The sequence below is a fragment of the Diabrotica virgifera genome, chromosome 3, assembly GCF_917563875.1.
Source record: "Diabrotica virgifera virgifera chromosome 3, PGI_DIABVI_V3a".
NCBI classification, from domain to species: domain Eukaryota; kingdom Metazoa; phylum Arthropoda; class Insecta; order Coleoptera; family Chrysomelidae; genus Diabrotica; species Diabrotica virgifera.
The window spans coordinates 223,669,693-223,683,660 of NC_065445.1; the positions used below are offsets into that span (position 1 = coordinate 223,669,693).

Sequence of the window (13,968 nt, forward strand, 5' to 3'; positions counted from 1 at the left end):
CACAATATTTCGAATATACCCAAACAAATAGCGACAGTTATTTTACCGACCCAAAATACATACATACATAGCGTGACCAACTAGCTCGAAACATCCGGGACATGGCCCGAATTACGAAGTCGTGTCCCGGCGTCCCGGACAAGGCTTCCGGGTCATCCGAATTTTCAACTTTTTGGTAGTATTCTATTTGTAAATTTTGAATACGTTATTTTTCTAAGAATTCACATCAAATTGAATTGATGGGACGAATTTCTAGACTGTAATATTCTCATACCACATCCAAAATGCATAATTTTATATGGCGGTATTTAGTCCAGAGCGCATCTGTTTTGAGATGGACGTTGAGAGGTGACTCAAATTTTTTTGCAGAAATTGCTTGAAAATAAGTCAAATAATAATATTTGAGTTATCCTCCCACTCAAAATGGTCCGGAACATTGTGTAAATAATCAAAATGTCAAAATATGAAGGAAAAATTCGATTTTTTTATTGGTTTTTTGATTATAACTTAAACTATTCATTTCTGAGAAAAGTTGCACTGATATAAAAGTTGCGTAATTAAATTTCCTACAATATAGAATTGGTTAATTATTTAAAAAATAGTCACCCTTGTTGCAAAATAGCAATAATTGCGAAAAAACATACAAAAACAAGTACATATTCGCATTTTACGTTTTTCAACCATTTATGCTACACTCAGGACCTTCATATTTTACCCAGAAAAGCTTTATGATATAGTAAAACAACACTGTAAATTTTATTAGGATCGGTTTAATAGAGTTTGCAAAATAAATTTTGAAATCCAGCTTTCGCAAAAAAATCTTTTTTTTTTAATGCAGGACTTAAAAAAAAGCAGACAGCAAGTTGAATTTTTTTTGCTTATAGAAGTGTACTTTACCTTTCATTTGTAATTTGCAAAATTAAAATCGATTAATTACCACGGCGTCAGGAAATTTTTTAAATAAACATTAATTTTTGGTGCTACGCGCAGGACAGCGGTGTTCGATTCACACAAGTTGATTTCCACCAAAATTTCTTCCAATCTTTATCTAATATATTATTTTCTTACTCTATATTTTGTTGTATTTTAATATTTTAATTCCACAAAAATCAAAATAATTTTATTATTGTTTGTGAAATATTGTTTAAACAATTGCATATGTTTAAAAATAATAAACTTTTGAGAGACCGGCCCTGGCAAGTTATGGTAAAGTTGTAGTGATATTGTACTCCTAGTTTTTACTAAAAACAAGTGGTATTATTAAATAGTTTTTTAAAACTAAAGTGTTTATCTACTAGATACTACTACGTAAGTCATCTATACGTAATTATTAGTTTATTATTGTGAAAAGAAAACGTCAAATAAGAAAAATACACCAACGTACAATCATTTTGTGAGGTTAGCTAGCATGCGGTTGGTTTGTCACTTACCAGAGTCGGACTTAAGCTTTCGCCACCGCAGCTTAAAATGTCTTCACACAATGTAAACACACCTTCCGATCTAACCAGTCCAGTAAATCAACGTTCAAATATCACAAACAGTTATGCTTCAGCCGCTTCACAGTCTTTTCCGAGTAAGACCCAAGCAATTGTATTTAGTTGTATCGATAATGCTAAACTACAGGATTACTTAATTCCTTTGGGCACAATCATCAACCCAAAAAATATTATATTTTCATCTAGATTATCTCATAATAGAATCTGCATGTATTTAGCAAACAAAACCGTAGTAGATAATTTCATGACACAACATGGCTCTATAAAAGTACTCGGCGAAGTTGTAACAGCACGGAGACTTGTCTCTCCAGCAGAAAGACTAGTCTTGTCTGGTGTATGCCCGTCAATTCCTCATCAAGTATTAGTTGAAGAATTACAGAATATCGGTTTAAAGCTTATTTCCCCAATAACATTTCTGAAAATTAGCTCCACTCTTCCCGAATATAGTCACATACTGAGTTTTCGGAGGCAAGTTTATGTAAGCCCTATAACATCAGCAATTCCAGATTCTATTCTAATAAATTTTGACCAAACACCTCACCGCATATTTTTGTCACAAGGTACACTCACCTGCTTTATTTGCAAAAATACAGGACACATATCATCCCAATGCAATAACAGTTCAGTAACGGAATCAACTCATATTGAGTCAAACAAAGAAGTACCAAATCCAACAGATCCAACAAGTATATTACACAAGGTACCAAACACTCAGCAGTCATCAAGTTATCCATTATCAAATCCGAGCATATCACCTACACCTACAAATCTTCACGACCAAGAAATTACTAATACTCCTACTCATAGCAACACTTTCAATCAACCTCATTCAGCGGCAATACCGTTTTCACAAACTTCGGAGGCAAGACCCTCCAATCTATCAGCACCTTTTCCATTAGATACAACTGCAGAAAACTCTAATAAAACTGATACATCACCACAATTTTCTGAAACAACCATTTCAACCAATCTTACAAATAAAACCTCAAGCTCGACTTCTGCCACTACCAATGAGTTTGCTCCAGTACCTCCAAATGTAATAAAGCCACAGCATCTAAGTGAAAACTCTAATAGCACTTGCGAAAACGCAAGTTCTTCCATAAAACGCAGTATTGGTGAGATCGATACGCCTCCTTCAGACTCAGCAATTTCATCACAAAATCTGTTTGCAAAACCCAAATCATCTAAACCAAAAAAACCGCGCTCATCTAAAGTCCCATCTACACGGGTAACTCTTGAAAATTTTATTGATAATCATACCCCACCATTCGTTTTAAATTACCACCAATTGTCTTTACTTATTGATAATGTCCAAGGCTCCCCCGACACTATTAGCGTCGTTAAAACATTTACAACTGATATGGCTGGTTTACTCTATCTTTTACAAAGCAGCTATCAATATGCAAATGATAGATCTACAAAAACCAAGTTTACAAAACTTCAAAAGAAACTACACAACTATTTAGGGAATGAGATTTCTGACTTAGACAGTGACTCTTCTGTAGACAATTGTTCAGTATCATCTAACTCCGAATCTGTTAACAACATTCAACGCGATACTTCAATGGAACATTGATAGATTTTTCCATCGTCTCCCTATGCTACAGCTTCTTTTATCTGAATATTCTCCAGATATTATTTGTCTACAGGAGACAAACTTAAAGACCAATCAGTTGTACAATTCAAAACATTTCACTTGTTTACCCCCAGCATGTAACACATATTCAGCTGAACTCTACGCCATATACCGCGCTGTGAAACTTCTTAACGAGTTTACACTCACAAAAGCCCTGATCATAACAGATTCCCTTAGCTCTCTAAACTCATTAATACATATTTTTCCGAAACATCCTTTTGAAAAGTTGCTAAAATACCAGCTTTCCCAAGCTCATGAACATGGAAGAAGCGTCCAATTTTTATGGGTTCCCTCACACGTCGGAATAATAGGAAATGAAGAAGGTGACAGGACCGCACGAGAGGCAATTTTAAGTGATTTTTCATAGCCGATAGACAAGTGTGTTTCCAGTGACTTAAAATCTTATTTTAAAAATAAAGTGTTGTTTTTGTGGCGAAATGAGTGGTTTCAAACTAATTCCAAGCTAAATAAAATTAAAAATAATGTGTCTCAGTGGCTCCCGTCGTCACGCAATAGACGAGAACAAATTGTGGTTACGCGTTTGTTTACGTCTAGGTCATATAAGATTAACGCACTCTTACCTATTCACAAAAAAAAAAAATCCACCTATATGTGATCAATGTAACGTCCGATTAACAGTCGAACACTTTTTAACAATATGTAGTAAATATGACCAAGAAAGACAGCGCTACAAGATCCCAAACGCTCTACCACAGGCTCTAGGTCAAAACTGTTCCTGTGACAATAATATAGTTAATTATCTCAGATCCAGAAACATTTTGTACAATCTGTAATTGTTTAATTTTGTTATTTATATTTTGTTCCGTCGCTAATAACCTTTTGGTGGATGCGACATATTTTTCTAATAAAAAAAAAAAAAAAAATAAACTTTTATTCACTAAGTAATATATGAACAAAGAAAGTTTTTGCTAAAAAAGTGTTATTTCAAAGGATAGAGTATGTGTTTTTATTTGGCAATAAATAAATTTATTTATTTATATCGAAATGTAATAAAAATTAAAATGTATCAATCATTATCAAAGGTCATTGGAATGTCCAATCAGAGCAAACTATCCGCTGTCCTGCGCGTAGCACCAATAATTAATGTTTATTTAAAAAAATTCCTGGCGCCGTGGTAGTTAATCGATTTTACTTTTGCAAATTGCAAATGAAAGGTACAGTACACTTCTATACGCAAAAAAAATTCAACTTGCTATCTGCTTTATTTTCAGTCCTGTAACATTTTGAAAAAATGAATTTTGTTTGCGATAGCTGGATTGCAAAATTTATTTTGCAAAATCTATTGAACCGATCTTAACGAAATTTACAGTATTATTTTACTGTATCATAAAATTTTTCTGGGTGAAATATGAAGTTCCTAAGTGTAGCATAAATGGTTGAAAAACGTCAAATTCCAATACTTGTTTTTGTATGGTTTTTTCGCAATTATTGCTATTTTGCAACAAGGCTGACTTTTTTTAATTTTTAGCCAATTCTATATTGTAGGAAATTTAATTACACAACTTTTATGTCAGTACAACTTTTTTCGGAAATGAATACTTTTAAAGTTATAATCAAAAAACGAATAGAAAAATCGAATTTTTTCTTCATTTTTTGACATTTTGATTATTTAAACAATGTTCCGGACCTTTTTGAGAGGGAGGATAACTCAAATAGTATTATTCGAGTTATTTCACGCAATTTCTGCAAAAAAATTTGAGTCGCCTCTCAACGTCCAAATGTACTGATATTGTTACAGATGCGCCCTAGTCTAATTAGATTTTATTACAAGACAAATATCATTATTTTAATAAACATGCTACAATAGTAAGAGGTAATCAACATAAAAATGTTCTGAAGTGATTTTCTTTTGGCATGGATAACAATTATATTTTTGATGGGATTAAGCCACCATTGGTTGTAATGATAATTACATATTTAGGTTATATTTACATGGAAATCCAACATCAGTTGATTTTCTAATTTTTCCTTTTTTGAGAACAATTTCCGGATGGGAAGTCGAAACGTCAAAAACTATCAAAAATGTAATTATCATTACAACCAATAATTGTTGCTTATTTAACATAAACTTATTATTTAATACAGAAATGTTAAATAATAAATAAAATGATAATATTAGTTCTATATTAAAAAAATTTCCCGATTTTCATTGAAAAGTCCCGGATTTCAGGTATTTTTTAAGCCTTGTCCCGAATTCAAGTGAATTGGAGTTGATCACACTATACATACATGATTATCTCAACACACTACGCAGCTAATTACGAAACAGTCTGACCTTCAACATTATTTCATTTTGAACTAGCCATCCACAGTACAGTCTCAAGATTTACGATGCGTTAAAAAATGCGTCTGTTTACTAAAATTAAATTTACGAAATATAAAATCAAACTTACCTTCTTGAAAGTTACGCGAGAGGAAACATTAACAAAAAATGAGTAGTTAACCACAACCTATAAATTGTTAATGAATGGTCTGATCGTCTGAGTCTGAAGTGAATCAATTTAAGACGGCTAAAATTCAATTTTGTGTTAAGTTGGAGTTTGGAGAGGAACGCGAGGCCGCACTGGTTTGGCTAGAGATATTGGTGTTGTCGTCATGGATTTTAGTTCGAAATACTTTAATTTGCATAACACATAACATCATTGTGATTCTAACTGACGAGGCATAACAAACAAACAAAGTTGTAAATATAGTGAAAGTATTGAAATACACGCGACTCTGCATTTCAAATGACAATTAGGTATACCTATACTATACATTTTAAAACAATTACCCGGAGATAACCTATTTTTTAATGTATTGGTCTGATAGCAAAGGAATTTTTATTTGGTTAGCACCAAGTTAAAAAAGCATGTATAGATAGCATGTATTCAATTAGGTAAATATACCGAGAAAAATCATTACTGATATTAGTACGGGATCCGAATATAGGTCGATCTGTACCCACCTACTTGCCGGATGAAACATTGTTTTTATTAAATTGCATACATAAACAAATATTTCTACATGGGTTGCCTATCAAAATCGTGTCATAGCTATCCTTAAGGGGGCGTAGGGGTTGAAATCAATATTTCAAGCAGATTTTTTTAAAGAATGGTAGAATTATTTATTTTTAAATTAAATAGGCATATTCAGTACAATTCAAAGATTATTTAAGAAAAAATCGAAGGAAAAATATTTAAAAAGAAGCCAACGATGGCAAATTTTTAAAGACACTTCAAAAAACAATGAATTTTGCGGGGGACATCGGAACTCATCATTGAATCACGGTAAACAAAAAATTCAAAAAAAATTATTAACTTATTTTTAATTATATTTAATTATAAGAGTTTTTCGAGGTAACGCTGTCGAATTTTTTTAGTGTTATCAAATTTTGACTTTTTGATATCACTCATAAATCAAAACAACGAATTTTTTTGCAAAAAAGAGTGAAAATCAACATATTTATTATTGTTAAACAAAAAATAAGCATAAAACAAAAAACATCTCGACAGCGTTACCTCAAGGAATGTCTAAAGAAAATATATACAAAATTCCAGGTGGGTTGGTCAAGTAGATATGAGTTACGATATCTACAGCCTTTGAAAAAAACAGTTTTGAGAAAACCGCGTTTAAAGTATTGTCAATTTTTATTTTCAATTTTTTTTGTCTGCCAAATCGTAAAGTGATGCACACCGGAATATGTTCTTAAATCGCGGAGTAATTTACAAACGAAAATGAGAACAGCTCTTGACCGTTTCTCACTACGCTCAAGCGCGCTGGCGCAAACTTGCTGCAAAGCGAGTCCAACGTAGGGAGGTGGGGAGGTAGTGTTGAATATCCCTACCTTCGATTCGCATTGCAGCAGGTTCGCGCCAGCACGCTAGAACGTAGTGAATAAGGGTGAACAGCTGTTCTCATTTTTTTTGTAAATTACTCCGCGATTCAAAAAGATATTCCGGTGAGCATCATTTTACGATTTGGCAGACAAGAATGAAATTGAAAATAAAAGTTGAGAATGTTTTAAACGCTTTTTCCTTAAAGCTGCTTTTTTCAAAAGCTGTAGACATTGTAACTCAAAAACAACTTGACCGACCCACCTGGAATTTTGTATATATTTTCTCTAGACATTACTTGAGGTTCCTGTCGAGATATTTTTTCTTTTATGCTTTTTTTGTTTAACAATAATAATCATGTTGCTTTTCACCCTTTTTTGCAAAAAATTCGTTGTTTTGACTTATGAGTATTATCAAAAAGTCAAAATTCGATAAAACTAAAAAACTCGATAGCGGCACCTCGAAGAACTCATAAGCTAATAAAATATTTTTGAACTTTTTGTTTACCATGAGCTAATGATAAATTCTGATGTCCACCGTAAAATTCATTATATTTTGAGGTGTCTTCAAAAATTAGCCACCGTTGGCTTATTTTTCAATATTTTTCTTTGAATTTTTTCTTGAATAATCTATGAATTGTACTGAATATGCTTATTTAATTTAAAAATAAAATAATACTACCACACTTAAAAAAAATGTGCTTGAAATATTGATTTCAGCCCCTTAAGGATAGCTAGGACACGATTTTGATAGGCAACCCATGCTAGAAATATTTGTCGATGTATGAAATTTAATAAAAAAAAATGTTTCATCCGCCAAGCAGATGGGTACAGATCGACCTATATTCGGATCTTAGACTATATGGAAATACTATGTACCGGGTGTCCCAATAAGAATGGCTCTCGGCCATATCTCAGGAACGGTTTATAGTAGAGCTTTGAAATAAAAAATTTTATTACAAAAGTTGCCTCAGGAAAAGCCTGGAAATTATTTTCATAATTATGGGTCCACCGCTAGAGGGCGTAATTGAATATCAAAAATAAAAAAATCTAAATTTTACAAAATTTTCCTAATGAAGGGGAACTGGAAATCCGATTATTGTATTCTTCATCAAATTCTGCGCATATTTGATTTAACAAGTTTAACTCTACCTTTGAAAATAAGAGGTGGGGGTGAGTGGGAACCTTGTTATGAAAAAATGGCTGTAAGTCCGGTTCTGCTAAATCAAATTTTGAAAACTGGGTCTTGTTGAAGACAGATCTTTTTCTTCAATGTAAGCGTGATAATTTCGAACCATCCTAATAAGTAATAAGCCAGCTGGGAGGCGTTATTTAATTTTTTTCAGAAATCTAGTTTTCTTTGGAAAATATTAAATACAAGTATGCATTTTTAATCATACTTTATAAAATTAGATTAAATTAGCAATATAATAGCGAAAACCGCATGTCGATACCTTTTGTCTATCTCAAGATATCTCGAGAAACGTGTAAATTTTATACATAACTGTTACTATCACCGGTAAACAAGTTAATGAAAAGTAGTGTGCTGTGGAAAAAAACAAAATAACATTTTCCAGATGTCAACGTATAAAAATATAATTAATTAAAACAACAATATAAAGAGAAACAATACTATTAAAATTAAATATAACACAGAACAAAAAGAACTACTTAGTGACGACCTAAATATTCAAATTGTTGCCCATCATATACTCTAGAATACATTATCCAGAGAATACTAAACGCCATTCAAAGCATATCGAGAGCAGAAATTGAGACTGCTGTTCAATCTACTTTTGAAAGAGTAAATGTTTTGCAACGAAAATGATGGGCAAAAATTTGAACGTTTATGTCATCACTAAATAGTTGTTTTTATTTCTTTGTAATAGGGCTTTTCAACGATTCTCATTTGTTTCGAGCCTCTGTCATATGCCGTATAATCCGTGTATAATATTAATATACGAGATATGAACGAGGCTCGAAACAAATGAGAAGCGTTGAAAGGACCTAATATACGTTGACAGCTGGAAAATGTTTCTTTGTTGTTTCCATAGTACACTACTTTTAATGAATTATTTCGTTTACCGGTGACAGTAACAGTTATGTTTTTAAATTTACACGTTTTGTAAGATATCTCGAGATAGAAAAAAGGTATTAACATGCGGTTTTCGCTATTCTGTTGCTAATTTTGTCTAATTTTGTAATATGGTATTAAAAATGCATGTTTGTATTTAATATTTTCCAAGAAACACTAGATTTCTGAAAAAAATTAAATAACGCCTTCTAGCTGGCATATTACTCAGTAAGTTGGTTCGAAATCATAACTTTTACATTGATGAAAAAGATCTGTCTTTAACAAGACCAAGTTTGCAAAATATGATTAAGCAGAACCGGACTCACAGCCAGTTTTTCATAACAAGGTTCCCACTCACCCCCACCTCTTATTTCCAAAGGTAGACCTAAACTTGTCAAATCAAATATGCGTAGAATTTTATGAAGAATACGACGATCGGATTTCCAGTGCCCCTTCATTAGGAAAATTTTGTAAAATTTAGATTTTTTAATTTTTGATATTCAATTACGCCCTCTAGCGGTGGTCCCACAATTATGAAAATAATTTCCAGGCTTTTCCTGAGGCAACTTTTGTTATAAAATTTTTTATTTCAAAGCTCTACTATAAACGGTTCCTGAGATATGGCCGAGAGGCATTCTTATTGGGACACCCGGTACATACAGTGGAATTTCATCAGACAAAACAAATTTTTTTTCAGTTTTACTGAGTTTTTTACCAAGAAATGAACAATACTGTAGACAACTATACGTAATTTAGATGTACTGTTCATATGTATTCCAGTTTTTTCAATAATTATAATGAAGTTGTAAGTAATCCATATTTTATTAATTATTACAATATTTTCTTCGGCTAACTCGGATTTTAAATAACCCGGATCGGCCGCGGTCCCGATTAATCCGACTTATCGAGATTCCACTGTACTAGATAAATTTAAATAGTATGCGGCGAGTATATTCCGGTAGTACTTATATTTTTTGCACTACTATTATAATGGAGGAAATAAAACACTAATATCTCCTAAACGTCTAACTTTTTTAAAGTACAGTGGAACCCCGATAAGTCGGCTTCCGATAACCCGGACGTCTGGTTAACCTGCACCGATTTTCATCAGACAAAACAAACATTTTTTCAGTTTGACTGAGTTTTTTACCAAGAAATAAACAATACTGTATACAACTGTACGTAATAATTTAGATGTACTGTGCATATATGTGTATCAGGTTTTTGCAATTATAATGGATTTTATCTGTAAGTATACGCTCTGAGCTTCGCTGGTGTCGCTCCTAGCGGATTACTAATTCAACTTTCACCGGTAATTTTTAAATTTATACAACGCAAAAAAGTAATTAAACTGTAATCGATTTGTTTAAGATTTTGCTAATCATTTTGACGTTCTTTTGATAAAATATGAATTTCTTACTTCGGATACTTTCACAATAATTATCGTGTAGATGGCGCTAAGATTAATATTACGGAACATTAAAAAAACTTATTCAGTATTTAAAACGTAAGTATATTTAAGGTAAAAATATATACCACAGCTTTGACCAACTAATATTTTTTATAATTAATGTTTTTAATTTTAATTTTAAATTAATCACTTTGACATTTATGTCAAATTTCCGGTAAACGTTTACAGACTTTTCACTACTGACGCTCGCGAATTTGTAAATATCCCCTCTACATACGAGCTCACAGCGTATACTGTATTTTATTAATGTTTACCATATTCTCCGGCTAACTCGGATTTTTGATAATCCGGATCGGCCACGGTCCCGATTAATCCGACTTATCGAGGTTTCACTGTAATACGGATTGGTATAAAACCTTTCTTTTTTGTTTGAAAGACGGATTGTTTTTTGAAAATTTTTGATTAGCAAAAACTTCACGAAAATTGATTACAGCTTGGTATGAGGGACAAATGAAAATTGCATTGTTTTAGTCGGAAATGATTTCAAATTTCATACTTTGGGGTTTTTGAGGTCCCTGAACAGGAATATTCGATCGGCGAAACTGTAAGAGGTACCTGGTGATCGGTATCCCGGTATGAACGTCTTTTCCTGGAGTTTTATGGAAATTCATTATGAAAATACTTAAAATTTATTATCTCGGTGTTTTTGAGGTCGCTGAACACGAATATAGAGGCGCTACTTATCTCCATAGAGCTTTATGAAAATTTGTTTTGAAAATAAACATACGTGCATAGAAATCGGCCCACTTAAAAATTTGGTCATTTTTGATGTCTCATATTTCCTAAACCTGTTGGCCGATTTAAGTGATTTTTTAGACATGTTATAGCCTTATTCTTTAGCAATACCACTGTAATAATATTGCTGCTAAACAAGTAAATTTTCATTGTATACCGTGTGTACCAATAAAATTGTGTTTTTTTCTCAAAGTTCGCATCGCCCTTTGGAATATTCTAGCATTTATAAAATACTAAAATTAAAACCCAACTATAGCCTCAGGTTTTCGTAACATTCTGTTTTTTGATTCATTCGTTTATGTTGGATAATGAAAGTTAGGTACTTTAACAACTAGACATGTTCTTCATCAATACACGGTGTTTCTAAATAAGTGGGACAAATTTAAGGGATTATTCTGCATGAAAAAATAATGACAGTTGGCTTTATAAACGTATGTTTGCAAATGTTTCGTTTCCTAGATACGGGATGTTGAATTTTTTCTTACAAACTGACGATTTATTTATTGCTTTAAAACCAGTTGAGATATGCAAATGAAATTTGGTATGTTTTAAGAGATAGTTATTGCGGATTTTTTGACATAAAATTAAGAATTTTATATTCACCACTAGCGTGAATACGGGTAATATGATCGGTCATATTACACGTATGCGCGCTTATAAGAAATATTAAAATCTTAATTTTATGTCAAAAAATGTGCAATAACTACGTCTTAAAACCCACCAAATTTCATTGGCATATCTCAACCGGTTTTAAAGCAATAAAATAAATCGCAATTTTGTAAAAAAAAATCAACAACCCGTATCTCGGAAAGAAACAATTGCGGACATACGTTCATAAAGCCAACTGTCATTATTTTTTCATGCAGAATTACCCCTTAAAGTTTGTCCCACTTATTTAGGAACACCGTGTATTGATGAAGAACATGTCTAGTTGTTAAAGTACCTAACTTTTTATTATCCAACATAAACGAATGAATCAAAAAACAGAATGTTAAGAAAACCTGAGGCCATAGTTGAGTTTTAATTTCAGTATTTTATAAATGCTAGAATATTCCACAGGGTGAGACGAACTTTGAGAAAAAAAAACACAATTTGATTGTTACATCCGGTATATAATGAAAATTTACCTGTCTAGCAACAATATTTTTACAGTGGTATTGTTAAAGAATCAGGCTATAACATGTTCAAAAAATCACTTAAATCGGCCAACAGGTTTAGGAAGTATGTGACATCAAAAATGACCAAATTTTTAAGTGGGCCGATTTCTACGCACGTAAGTTTAGTTGAAATTTATTATCTCGGAGTTTTTGAGGTCGCATAACACACATATTGCATCGAAGATTCTGTACGAGTTACCTGGTGCCTGGTATCTACGTCACCTCCTGGAGTTTTATAAAAATTCGTTTTCGTTATGAAAACAGTTGAAGCGCATCGGTGATGCTGTACGAGGTACCTGGTGTCCGGTATTTACGTCATCTCCTGGAGCTTTATGAAAATTCGTTATGAAAATATTTGAAATGTATTATCTCAGGGTTTTTGAGGGCGCTACACACGAACATTGCATCGAAGATGCTGTACGAGTTACCTGATGCTGGGTATCTACTTCCATATTATTATTAATTTTTGAAAACATTTGAAAAGCACAGGCAGTAAACTTATTGGCTTATATGTAGGATTGTAAATATTTTATGTTAATTTTTAAGATACCTTGTATATAATATTTCTTTAATTATTCGTATTTACAAACACGAAACGAGCGGTTGTCGGCGAGGCTCTAAAATGCACAGATGGGTGGGCGTATCTAATCGAGTGGTAGTTTAAGTGAGCAGTTTCTGTTTATTTTTAAGACATAAAAATAACAAAGTAGAGCCCTTTGACCCAATTTTTATTACTAATAGGCTAGTTCCCGCGAAAGCGAATTAAACCATGAAAAAGGGAAGATTAGCAGTAAAGGAATTTTGGTTGTGTGGGAACGAATACATTTAGTCGATGATAACATCATAAACGCGACGGACCTATGTTCTTAGGTTAAGGGATAATACTTAGACGGGTATTATATTGAGTAGACGCAAATTATTTATAAATAAATTTCCCTTTTGTAAGAGTAAGAACATGTAAGATTTTTGGTCGCAATTACACAAGTACTTTTATATTTCGATAATTTAATAGTAACAATAATTTAGACATCTATTTTATTAATTAAAACTATTAAACATCAAACGGACTTTTATTACGATCGTCTTTAAAAGAAAACCTACATTTTGGGGGCTCAATCGCGGATCTAAGAAAGACAATTTTGTCGTAAAGTTCGCGAAATACCGTAAAGTGACGTGTAATTAAAAAATCGACTCAGGTGACGTGACGTAATTTTTGGAAACTGTTTATGACTGTTCGGGAAACGTGGAAACTGTTGGTGATTTTCGGACTTTTTTAAACTATTGGTGACTTCCGGACTTTGTAGACTGTTGGTGAATGGTTGTGTTGGTGGAGTAGCAGGCTAGTACAGTGTAGACGACGCTGTTAGGCAAATAAGACGGCTGTTTGGGCAGTGAAGACGACGACGACGAGACGCAATCATAACAAGCAGTATTACCAAGGAGAAATCAGATGTGTTTGTTCCAATATTTTAAAAATAGTCAAGACACTTTGGTCTTGTGTCTGGAAATTAGAAATCTGACCAAAGATTATTTTTTTCGAGGAGCTGTGAACTGGAACTTTGAC

General features: G+C 32.7%; 2 protein-coding genes across 5 annotated transcripts in view; one reads left to right on the forward strand and one right to left on the reverse strand.

The window, feature by feature from the left end:
• The window catches only part of LOC126881539 (uncharacterized), a 71,234-nt gene extending 65,505 nt beyond the window's left edge, over window positions 1-5,729 (reverse strand). For 2 of the 3 annotated variants that reach the window (XM_050645872.1, XM_050645871.1), the window contains exon 1: window positions 5,547-5,728. The gene's annotated coding sequence lies outside the window, so the exon portion shown is untranslated. Of the gene's footprint in view, window positions 1-5,546 lie in introns of all 3 variants that reach the window. The other variant, XM_050645869.1, reaches the window with a different exon arrangement.
• The window catches only part of LOC126881536 (adenylate cyclase type 8), a 1,218,021-nt gene that overhangs the window by 1,086,673 nt on the left and 117,380 nt on the right, over window positions 1-13,968 (forward strand). The window lies entirely within an intron of this gene.